The sequence below is a fragment of the Numida meleagris genome, chromosome 4, assembly GCF_002078875.1.
Source record: "Numida meleagris isolate 19003 breed g44 Domestic line chromosome 4, NumMel1.0, whole genome shotgun sequence".
Classification (NCBI taxonomy): Eukaryota; Metazoa; Chordata; class Aves; order Galliformes; family Numididae; genus Numida; species Numida meleagris.
Genome location: NC_034412.1, coordinates 20,027,569 through 20,040,299, shown reverse-complemented (window position 1 = coordinate 20,040,299; position 12,731 = coordinate 20,027,569). Strand labels below are relative to the sequence as shown.

The following is a 12,731-nucleotide window of genomic DNA, read 5'->3' as shown; positions in this document are numbered from 1 at the left end:
GGAAATAAAAGAAAAGGGAGGGGGTGGAAGGGAGAATGCTCACCCACGGGGAGGAGCCAAGAAAATAAAAAAAAAAATGAAAATGAGAATAGATGGAGGCTGCAGTACGGAGCGCTGGGCTGCTGCGCCAGTGCCCTCTCCTGGGCAGAGGGAGCCGAGCAGAGCCGGGATGGGTGACAAGCATGAAGCCCTACACTGATCCGGTACAAGGCGAGAGAGGGAAAGGGGGCTTACGGCGAAGAATAAGAAGCTAAAGGGAAACTCAGGCAGGAGCGGAGGGAGGGGGGGAGAAAGCCTTAGGGAGATGAAAGAAGGTCGGAGTTGGAGGGAAGTAAATAAGAAGATAAAATAAAACACGAACAATACAAAGTATTAAAGAGTCTCTAAAAAGGACAAGGAAAACAGTGCTGAAGTGCAGCAAGAGATCAGCCGTGTCATTCAGATGAAAATAAATAAGAAGAGGGCTTGAGACATGGAGACAGATGGATTTTAATATGAGAGACGTCCTCCTTCTTCCATGGTCTGAGCGGGAGGAGTGGGAAAGGAGCAGCCCTGAGGATGCCCTGCGGCTGGACACCGTCAAAGAAGGGACCAGAGGTGTCCCAGCACATGGAGCATCCTTGCTTCACACTCTTGCCTATGTTTTATCCATCATTAACTCTTTCCCATGTCTTTGCCATGTCCCCCTAGGAACCCTGTGGATGCACATCATGAGCTCTTGGTGGCAGGAGGTAACATGCGTCACTGGGCACAGCAAGTGCAAGGCCAAGTCTTCTTGGTGAGCAGGGAGAAAGCAGGAATGCAGTTCCCACCTCACTGGTCCCTGCTATGCATTAAGCTTTAAACATGGGTTTTCAAGTCTTCCATGCAGATACAAGCAGGAAACAGGCTACCTCTCACATCCCATGGGGTATGGGATGTCCTAGCCCCAAGGCAGCTCTGTACCCATCACTCAGCAACCAGTTTAACACCAGGAAAGCCACAGTTTGGCAGCTTCACCTGCTCTGCTGAAAAATTGATGAAAAATTCAGGAGTTTCTGCATTTGCTCCCATGGCCAAGGAAAATGCCTGATCCCTATGACCCTCATGGGCATTTCAATTCATTTTGATGGTCCCTGCTGGAAACGGCCTCCTTCTCCTGGTGACTACCCCATAGTACTGCTGGAGATGTGATCTTGTAGAGTGCAGAAGCCATGGCCCTGGATCCTATTTGGCTTGGCATTCTCACCCTCAGCTCTGAAACAATGCTCACCCAACGATGCTTCAGAGATCCTGTTCTGGCTAAGGCAGACCAGTTTGCCTGCACTGGGGGCTTTTGTGTGGATATCAGGCTGGATATTAGAGGGAAATTATTCTCTGAAAGAATGCTGAGGCACTGGCACAGGTGGCCCAGAGAAGTGGTGGAGTATCTGTCACTGGAGGTATTCAAGAGAAGGATAGAAGTTGCATTGAGTGACATGGTTTAGCGGACATGGTGGGGAGGGGTTGATGGTTGGACCTGATGATTGGACTTGATGATCTTAGTGGTCTTTACAGCCTTAATGATTCTATGATTCTTTTGAGGACACTGCTGGTCATACAGAAATAAGGAGGTCGGGTAGACCGCTAGGATCAAGGGGGTGGTTGTTTTGTTTCCAGTTGGATTCAGCTACACTTGAGCGCAAAGATCAAATTTGGCAAAATGAAAAATAAAAGAAAAGCAACACCCAGCCTTGTGGCAAAGACAGAGAGGCTGGATTAGCGGTTCCTGGATGGGGGTCAGAGAGGGGAGAGCTTTCAGCGATGATTTGCACTCTCCGAATGAAAGCTTTGGGATTTTGCTCTACTTCAAAGAAAAGATGCCCAGCCCCGTTCAGCCCCTGGGAGCATTAGCGCTGCTCACAGGGGCGGAGCAGAGGGCTCACACCTCCTTCCTGTGCTACCAGCATCGACCCGCTCTCCAATGGCTGCATTCCCAGGCAGAGCACCCCAACCTCGTTCCCTCTGTAGGACGGGGGTTTCCCTGCTGGCTGCCCTTCCCCTGGTGCTGATCAGCGAGGCAGGCTGCGATTTGGTCCTCTCACTCCAGTGGCTCTGAGCTATTTCAGTGCAGCCAGGACCTGCCCGTGCTGCCCGCGGCATTTCGCATGCACCCATGGGATTGAGGATGTTTTATAAACGCATTTTGCGGCATTCCTCTTTTCCTTACCCCCTTTTCCTCAGGCATGACTCCAGATCTATTTTAGATTCCAAAAAGTGGAATATTGCTCATGCTTTGTTTGTTGTTATCATTTTTTTTTTAAATGGAAAATTTCCACAGGAGAAATATTCCTGTTTTGCAAGGGAAACAGAAAATGCATTTGCATCCTTGAAATTTTCTGCATTAGCATAAGGAGTCCTTCCAAGGGAATAGGGCTTGAAATACAAATGTTGTGTGACAGCAACATAAAAAAATGGAAGGGGCAGCATCTTTGGAAACCCTTGCCTTAGAAATCAGGCAAGTTTTCAAGCAAAAAAAAAAAGTAAGAAAACAAAACAGGATGCCATTATAGTATCAATCCAGGGCTATAAAAGCAAACTCCAATTTCTGGAGGAAGGACAGATATATGGAAATCCACTCTGACCGGAGACATCAGAGGCCTTCAGGCAGGAGCCATCAGGTCAACTTGGCTGGAGGAACTCACCCAGGAGTTCTTTCATTTCAAACTGGCTCTGCTTGTCCTCTCCAGTTAGTGCAGAGGGATCAGCCCCTTTGGAGCAAAATAATGGGGTCAAGGTACTGAATTCCCTGGAATTCTGTTCTCTCTGTGCTCTCGGGTGTTCCCATCCCACTTTGCTTCTGGTCCCAAGGTCCAGCCCAGGAGAAGCGAAGGTGTGTGACCCAGACACCCCAATGCAGATCCTGCGGGTAATGACCAAAGGCATTGAGTGAGTCAGAGGGAAAGGCTTTGGGCTGTGACTTCTGTCAGTAGGTGATCAAATGCACAACCAGGACTGACTAAATGGAAAAGAATCCTGATCTCTAAACTGATGAAAATACTCTGCTCACGCACGTGTTAGGACAGTGCGGGGATCAGCTTGGCACAGCCAGGCTGCCTTCCCCCGGGGTTCATCAGCACCTTCAACTCTGGGGATGCCATGTGCTGGGATGCTTCCAACACCAGGAGCTGGCGAGAAGAACCCACACAAGAAGGAAGATTTCCTTCTCTCTCTCTCTCTCTCTTTTTTTTTCTCTTTATATTTGGAGTCTGTTCTGGGAACCCGGCTCTGAAAAGCAACATATGTGCAGAAATGAAACTGTGCTCCACTTCATCTTAGACTTAGACAGGACATAAGGAAAAAGTTTTTTTTACCATAATGGGGAGACTCCTCACTTTGGGGCCCCAACTTCAAACTCAGTGGATGTCCTCCATACCGTGAGGCCTGATGAATCAGGGCCTCTTCTGATCGCAGCCGGTTGTGACCCAGGGACTCCAATAGATGGAGAAATGAATGATGCCAGTAGAAAGAAAGCAGAATGAGCTCCAGACTTAGGATGCGATGATGTGTCCTTACATCATTGCTCATACCACTGCAGCCTCAAGGGAGGCATTTAGCTCTTGTGGTACAAAGCTACCTTTATTCTGGTAAAACTGTGCAACAACAGCTGCTTTGGTCTTAAACCTGACACTTTGAGTTTGGAGCAGGTGACCTCCACAGGTCCCATCCAACCTAAACTATTCTGTGGTTCTGTGATCTACCAGTGCAGGAACCCATGTGATAACCAGCACCAAGCAGGGCTGTGATGGAAGAGGAGCAAGCAGGTTGGGTAAAACAGCAGAGTGACCTCTCTGACCCACCTTGGTAGGGCTGGGAGACGGCTTGATCTCCAGAAGCCTTTGGATCACAGCAGAATCAGAGCATCAGAGGGAAATTGAGATGTTTCTCTAGGACATAGGCACTAGGCTGTGTTTAAATGCATGGGACACCTGACCTCATGCATGCCAGCAGTCCTTCCTGGGGGAGGTGATGCCTGGGAGGTTGTCAGCATGCCCTGTGTCCCCTGTGTCAGAGGAAGTGTGAAAAGTCAGTGCCGTGCACAATGCACTCATTCTCCTTCCTCACCCTGCAAATTTGTTGCTGTTGATTAAATCCCTTTTCAGAGCGGAGCATTACAAGGCTCCTACATGCTTTCCCAGGCAAAGACCTCTCTGCTCCTTCTGTATTTTCATTCTCATGTTGGCCTCTGCCCACTGAATAACAACAGTAATTGGATGTGTTTGAATAGTGCTGCTCATTGTTTGGCTGGTAATCAGACAAGTCTCCCATCCCCTGCAACCTGACCACGGTGGAGGAAGTCCACGCACAGCACCTCCTCCTCCTCCCCTCTTCCCACCCATGTCCCTTTAACTCTCCATTTGTATACAGTGCAATTTGTGTTCTAGTAATAACAAGTTTTCTCTCTCTTCATGACCAGTGGGACCATGGATGTCCACTGGGACAAGCGTGAGATGTTTATTTGTTGGGGCAGCCAGACAGGGGCTCAGATGGATCAACGAGGCTGGTCCTCTGTGCTGCATAGCTTCTTGGTGACCAGGATTGAAGCTGTAAGTGTACGAAGGGAATTAAACATCACCCATAGGTCTACCCAGGAGGAGAACATATTGCTTTGGTGTGATGGCTCATGGAGATGTTTGAGGACCTCCATCCTCACTCTTTGCTCATAAGTACATCAGCACAGGCTGCCCAGGGAGGTGGGGCAGTCACTGTCCCTGGAGGTGTTCCAGAGCCGTGGAGTTGTGGCAGTGAGGGACATGGTCAGTGGGCATGGGATGGGCTGCGGTTGGACTTGGGGGTCTTTACCAATCTTAAGGATTCTATGATTCTGTGTTTACGGGAGGAGTGAGGAGTTCCTGCCTGGCAGAGTAGGCTTGTGCTCAGCTTCTCCACGGTCCTCCATCTTCACTCCCATTGCTCACTGAAAAGGATTAAAAAATAAGTCCCGTCACCAACTGGGGCTTGGAAGCAGTAGCAAACCCTCTGAATCACCAGTCAGATGGAGGTACCAGACCTGTAACAACCACTTGCTGACAGCCCATTTGCCACATGCGTTCACATGAGCCATGCCACTTCTTTTTATTATGACTAGTAGACACTCTTGCAGAAATCAGAATCTATTTCCAAGTGATTCATGAGCATGTAAGAAAAGGAAGGAGGGGTGAACAACAGACTGAATGCACCTGGTAATTTATTTGCTATGAATAATTTGAGCAGCCCCAAGTGACGGAGATATCTCAGTTATTTATCCTGGGGGTGAAATTTGCAGGTGCTGCAGACTGGGTGTGCTCCAGAGCAGGCCCTCCCTTAAACGTTTGCCTCCCCCACCCCAGTATAAACCTCTATGACTGCATCTGGAACAAGATATAAGGCATGCTTCATCCAAGTCTTTTGTTAATTGCAGATCCTGAAAACTCCTGCTGGCAAAATTATTCCCCACAAAATCCCTGTCTGGAGGGTTAGGAAAGGGTTAGCAGTGTGCCTTCCCGTTTGGGGTGGGTGGCTGGAAATAAAGCTTGCTTTTATCTCCCAACCTTGTACAGAACCAGCAGCTGCTGGAGAGATGGGCTCCATGCAAGTCTACACAATAAATAAATAACGAGCGGGGAGCATTGCTCCGATGTGGGCACCGGTGGATGTACCAGGTCCTGCTCTATGGGATGGACCCCAGAGGAGACCCTTTGGCTGCTCCTCTCGCCTGGGCAAGGGTGGTTGCCCTCAGGAGGCTGATGGCTTCCTGGGGAGCACTTGGTACAGTTTCTGTCCAAGGCTGTTGGAGTTCTTTGCTCACAGGTGGCAAGAGAACGATACCTGGGCTCTGACGTGACTGTGTTAGTTGCTACAAGAACTACTCCAAAAATAATGCTTCCTATTTTATTATGTTGGCCCACAACATCAGAGGCAGATGTTGGTGGTATGGCAGTAGAGGTTGCACCTTCCTGCCAATATGTTAATCACTAGTGAAAATGCATAGCTAATTGTGGTGACTGTGGAAAAAATAGTGTTTTGTAGCTGAGAATTTGCTCTTTCAAATAGTGTTATTGTGTTCTTTGTAGCTGTTGTCATTTCCATGGAAATAAATAGGAGGCATTACATTCGGAGCAACCTACATAAATGCAGGCGGTGACTCCTCCATATTTCACGTTTTGTGTCACCATATTGTAACTGTAGGGTTTTGTCTGCTAGCACCACAGGAGTCTGACGCATTTCATTATTTCTAGTGTTAAAATTCAGAGAGACTTTTCCATCAAATATCTATGTATTTGTTTCCAGAAACAAATGATTAGCATTAGTATTCATTAGTATTCGTGTTAACAATTGATAAAGGACCCACTATTGTAGTATCTGAGCATAACACACAAAATTCAATTAAAAATATAATAATTTCCTCCAGCCATGATCATATAATCTGTACCATCCCCCCCAAACTACTTCCTCAAACTTCCCCAAAGTTGGGTTTGCTGCAGGGGGATGTGTTTGCCAAGGAGACTGAGACTGGAGTCAGGATACTGCAGCCAAATGAGCAGGGCTGGGCTGGGCAGAGTGGGAGAGGGCACCCAGGAAACAAGCCAGGAACATTTTTTGTAACACCAGACCCTGATCCCAGTCATTGTATCTGTCTTGCAGCAGTTTTTCTGTCCAAATAAGGCCATGTCCTCCACTGAGGCTGGATGGGTCACCCTCTGTCTCAAGGCATTAGGGATATTCTCTACTCAAGCGCTTTGCTGATCTGTTTGATGTGTTTTGAAGACTAGCAGTGATATTTCCCTCTCTCCTGGCTCTGTACATCAGTTTCACAGCCTGACAGGGCAGGAGGTCTATATGATGCCTGGGTAGGATACTCATGGCATGGCTTAGGACCACAGCCCTGCTCCTTGCTAAGGAGGAACAACTTCCATAGCCCAGGATTGAATGCTGGAGAGCAACCTCGTTACTGATTGGAACCCATCATCAGTGTCCCCACCAGAGCATGGCACCTGAGACAACTGTACTGTGTGGGCTCTGGGCATTGTTCTTACTGTTTAGATTTTGCTTCACCAGTTCAGTCCAAAGCTGTGTTTGCCAGACAGTGTCTGCAGCCAGTGGTCTACTAAGGGTCTTGGAACTGAGGCGTATGAGCATCTCTTTCTACTGATCAGCTCTTACTGCCATGGAGCATCTCTGACTACTGTGGTCATCTCCAGCAATTCGGGACCTAAACAACACGTAAAACCTCCCTGCCTGCTCTGGAGGTTATCCAGATTATTCTGGACCACACAATGGATGATTTCTTAAAGCCCTATCTTTGTACTGAATGCATCACTGGCAAGAAATGGCATTTGGTGCTTACAATATCCCAACCCACACCTGCAGCTTCATCTGGAGGTGTTGAGAACAGTTGTGTGAACAGGGAGAAGAGGCCTGGAGTCTTTGTAGAGAGAGAATTTGTCTGCACTTTGGATCCTTGATGGGTCTTGAGTGCTACCTGTTCACAGCTTTGTTTGTGTGAATATGTTTAACTGAAGTGCCACCTCAGTGCATGTGGGAAGAGCAGCGAGGGAATCACCTGGTTATTGTATGATGTCTTGAAAAGGATAGATGTGGCACTTGGTGATGTGGTTTAGTGGCCATGGTGGTGATGGGCTGACAGTTGGACTACATGACCTTAATGGTCTTTTCCAACATTATTGATTCTACAATTACATGAATCATATTTTGGGCAGATCTTTTCCAAGAGCAGGCAAATTGGCCCCAAAAGCACATTTTTGACAAAAAAAATTCACTCCTCCTTATCAGTAAGTATGATACTAATAGATCCTAAATAAATGAAGTGAGCACGAACTGAACCACCCTTCACTAAAATAATGGATGCTCCTAAAAGTGGGAGCACTGACGCTCTTGGGGACCTCTGCAGTGACTGCCTTCGAGCCCATCCATCTTGCTCAGATACCCAAATGCAAAATGCCATTCTGGGGGACAAGGCACCAATTTGCAAGAAACCCAAGCTTGTGAATGGCTGATGGGACCATGCAGATCAAAGGGAGTATTTTTCTGTTTATGGCATGCTGGCCAGAACTTCACTTTTCCTGTTAATTAGATGTCAGGGGGAGAGGATGGTGAGGCACTGGCGTGGGCTGCCAGGGAAGTGTGGGTGCCACATCCCTGGAGGTGTTCAAGGCCAGGCTGGATGAGGCCCTGGGCAGCCTGGTCTGGGAGGAGGGCAACCAGTCCACAGCAGGGAGTTGGAACTGGATGGGCTGTAAGGTCCCTTCCAACCCAGGCATTCTGTGATTCTATAATGATTTAACTGCTTCAGAATAATAATAGGAAAATAACACTTTTGAGCATTTGTTTGCAGAACACAGCAGCTGGTCACGCTTGAGCATCATGGGTAGCTGTGGACTGATGATATCACTAACCCAGAAGTTCTACTGCTGAGCTCACCCAACAAGTTGAGCCCTGGTGGCCGGTTCCCTCCCCACCTTGAGTCCCTCACCCAGCCCTGGACAGCACCCTGGGTTTCTCCATGCCTAGCATGTCACTGAGGATAATCGTGCTTCCTGCAGCAGGGAGGAGGGCTGCATTACCACCAATGGGGCTGTCAGGCTCCCAGCAGCGGAGCTCAGTAAGGACTTGAGATAAACAGTTCAGCTTTGGCTCTTCTCTTGAAAGTTGCTGCTTCTATTCCAGAGCTCGTATGCCTGGGAGCCTGTCCATTATTTTATTTATTTATTTTTTACTGACTGTATCAGTTGCTCTAATAATATACTACTGTATCAGTTGCTCTAATAAGAGATACTAGCTTTCCTTATGAGCCTGCTCTGTGCTTTTGAGCTCAGGTCATTTATCCCTCACTCCGTGCTGCTGACAAGGGCTGAGGCTTCCCAGCCAAGTGGTATCTGGGATGTCAGCTCTGTGCTGAGTACTGGGTTTGCATGTGAGGCCACAGTGAACGAGTTCCCACATCCTGGAGAGGCTCTCAGCTCTCCCACCTGCCGTCCTTGGTGCAGAGGAAGCACACGGAGATCTCCCCATTGCCTTCTGCAGGGGCTCTACCCAGGGACCTTTGGGGCTGCCCCTGGCTGTGGTCTGACCCTGCCCAGGCACCTTCGGTGCTCTCTGACCCAGTGTTACGTGCTGCAATGGCAACCCAAGTGATGCCCACTGGCTGTGGCTGGGGCTGCTCAGTGCATCGCAGCCATACTAGTCCTCACAGGCTGCTGTAATTCAGGGCACAAAATCATGCTGCAAGACAAACCCATTGGTATATTCCCCCCCCTCCACCTCAGGGGATGTCAGGAGACAGCAAACACTCTGGACCCATTCACGTGTCACCTTGTCCCAGCAGGGACAGCTTTCCCAGCACCAGAAGTTCCCTAGGGTGACATCTCCTGGTCTGAAAACATTCATTACATTACCCTCCTCATTAAAAAAAAAAAAAAAGAGGGCTACAGAAAAAATAGAATTGTAGAATCACCACATTTGGAAAATAATAAGCACATCACCTGTGGAAGAAGTGTTTGGTAAATGCACCCAGCACCGTGATAATGGATGGGGAGCTCACAAAGTATCACAGTCAGGTGGAAGGAGCAGAACGAAAATGAAGTTTGGAAGGGTCTGCAAACTCTTCAGCTTCAGAGTGTAAAGCTGATGCTCATTAAGGGGGGCTGAGAGGAATCTGTATTTTTTGTAGAGAGTTATCCTCCCGGAGAGTGTGGTTTCTTCCCACCTCGTGTTGGCTGGTGTGAGAATGCAGATTGAGGCTAATAGGGTCTGAGACATCCATCCCCTGGCCCAAAGCACGGCGTGGTGACCTGCAGATATTTTACACACAAATATTAAAGAGTATATGTATATTCTGTGATGGCATGTGACTAAACGGGTCTGTTTCAATACATGGCACATGCGTGAAGAAACGTGCTTACGCATTTGCACGTAAAAAGGTCAAATCAAATAGGAATGAAAACTGCCTCAGTATTCAGCCTTGGCACTGAGCTCATTCCGTACATATGCACTGAGCACTGCTGCCAGCGGGAATGTCACTGGGGCTGTGATACGGGGCAGCACCTGCAGCCGAGCAGAGCGGGGAGCACCACTGCCCTCAACGCCTGCAGACAACAGCATTGATCCGAAAGGTTCTCCAAAATGTGCCCGCTTCAATTTCAAATCCCCTCCTTTTGCCTAATGCCCGAAGCACAAACACGAAGCAAAACATTCTTGAAAGGTCCATTATCCTCCAGCAACTCGATTTTCGGTCAGGGCACTTTCCAATTCTAGGTGCTGTGCCACTTCGGGCAATTCCAGCACTACCCGACCGGGATTGCTGCGAGGAGGAGGAGGAGGGTGAAGGCAGAAGCACTGCTCTGTTTGTGCTGATGTCAGATCGCAGACTCCACGATCCCCTCGAATTTAAAGTTACTCCGAATGAACTCCCACCGAGAATATAATGTTAATGTTTCCATATCAGCCTCTTCTTATCTTTCTGCGTTACCGTGATGTCATTCGGGTATATAATTGCACTTTTTTGATGTCTAAACAATCTGGCATCGCTCTGGAAATCGCTGCTGCTTGCTGCGAAATTCCCAAAAAGCCCCGAATCTCCTTGGGGAATGCAACAGGCACGCTGCTGTCAGGAGAGGCGGCTTGTTGCGAATGGGAGCGTTTAAGGACTGGGGCACGAGCACCTCGGAGGAAATCCTGCTTTTCCTCTCTCTCTGTCTGTTTTTTGACTTCTATAGGATGGAGATAAACAACATCCAACCCGAAACGCCCCGAGCTCCCGATCGGAGCGCGTGTGCTGTGCATCTCGGCTGAGGTAGTAGCCAATGGAAGCGGAGCTGCCTGGTTTTTATCGTTACTATTGCGAAGCGTCATGAACTGCTCGCGAAGACTTTTTTTGGGGGGGAGAGCGGGCAGAGCCATCGCTCCCCTCCGAACGAGTTGCCTGCTAGTGCTGGATTTTGGCAAACGGCGCCAGGTTTCCCTGGTTTAATTTGCACACGGGATGACAAATGACAAATGATGTATATATTCCGCCTCCTCTCTTCCCCCCCCCCACCACCACCACTTCCCCCCGCCCCATCCTCGAAGTATCCGAAAATAAGCAATGAAAACAAAGGTAGTTTTGTGTTTTAAGGAGGAGGAGAAAACACGATACACGAGGGCTGCTCCCACGGGTGGGTGGGGGGCGAAAAGCAGTTCCCACGTGCGTCGCCCGCACATGCCATCCCCGCTCCCGCCCGACGGGGCCACACGTGGCATGGAGCTGCCCGAGGGGGTAACGTTGCGGGCACTCCTAAGGGGATGTGGGGGGAAATCCCGGGGGAAGGGGCCTCCTGCAGCCCCTTTTTTGTTGCGGGTCCTCGAGAGAGGCTGCTGGGAAGTAGGGGGAGAGGCTCGGGGGACCCCACCTTGGAAAGGGGTTGGAGGGGTTTCCCCGTCGGTTTCCCCCGTGCCAGGGGTTAAGAGAGGGGGAGCCCGACCTGCAGCCCCCGCTCTGGGCAGAGGGGAATGAGGCTGAGAAATTTCCAACGTATTTTTAAGCGCAACGAAAAAATCCGCTGGGACGGCGCCGGTGGCGGCAGCTGCAAAGTCTCCGGCACCGCCGGCTCCGTCCAGGTGAGCGGACTCTAAACCGTGCCCCCATCTTCCTCCTCCTCCTCTTCCTCCTCCTCCTCCTCCTCTTCCTCCTTCTCCCCGGCCTCGCACGCACACGGGGAAATGAAAGTCATTTATTGAGAGAGGAAAGGAGGAAAAAAAAAAAGAGCAGGAAATAACCGACGGTGGTTGATGATATTATTATCGTTATTGTTGTTGTTATTCTTATTACTACTCCGGGGGTAGGGAACAACCACCAATGGCGGCGCGGGGCCGCTCCGGCGGGAGCCGAAGTTGCCTCCGGGGGGCGGCGGGGGGAGCGCGGAGGTTGCGGGGCTGCGGACCCCATCGCCGGCCCGGCCCGAGCCCCCCGCCCGGCCCGCATCTCGTTTCTGCCCCCGTTAGCCATACAGCGGCCGGAAAGCTCCGCGCCGGGGCAAGGAGCGGCCCGACGGGGGCTGTTCGGAGCAGGTTTGTTAACCAAGCAGGTGCTCAAAACCAATAAGCCGCGAAAAAACGCAGCCCCCGCCGGGATTCGGAACAATTGTTTCCATTTAATAAATATTTTCCCCACGGGCGTTTGGCGGGAGGCAGGCAATTATTCAAAGCGAGCTGGGACGCGAGCCGGCTCCCGGGGTTAAGCGGGGCTGCGGAGAGGGGAATTGGCAGCGGGGAGCAGCCCCGGCTCGGCGGAGCGCGGCGCTCGCAGCCCCGACGGCGACGGAGGGGTCCCGGGACCACGGCACCCCCGGGCCCCATATCCCAAGGGTCCCGGTGCCCCCATCCCACCCCATCCCGCTCCGCTCTCTGTCAGCGCGGCAACTCACAAAGCCTTCCCCTTAATCTGCGCGCTGGTGAAGGGGGCGGGGGGGGGGGGGTCCTCCTTTCCCCTCCTTTCCTCCTCCTCCTCCTCCCTCCCCTGTCCCCTCCCCTCCTCTTCCTCTCGCCCTTCCTCTCTCCCTCTCTTTTTAAGCTGGTCCCCCTCCGCGCTGATTGGGCGCCCAGCCGCGCTGTGAACGCCCTGCCACTATGTCAGCCCGCTCGCCGCAGCCCCTCGCCTTTGAACTGCCCCGCGCTGCTCCGCGTCCCCACCGCCGGCCCGCAGCTGTGCCCGGCGGCTCGCCGCCCGCCTAGCCGCC

The 12,731-nt window shown here is 50.7% G+C and overlaps 1 protein-coding gene across 1 annotated transcript in view; it reads left to right on the top strand.

The window, feature by feature from the left end:
• Positions 3,852–12,731, top strand: part of SOX14 (SRY-box 14) — a 9,894-nt gene continuing 1,014 nt past the window's right edge. Inside the window, exon 1 of the mRNA XM_021395938.1 lies at positions 3,852–3,867. The gene's annotated coding sequence lies outside the window, so the exon portion shown is untranslated. The remainder of the gene's footprint in view (positions 3,868–12,731) is intronic.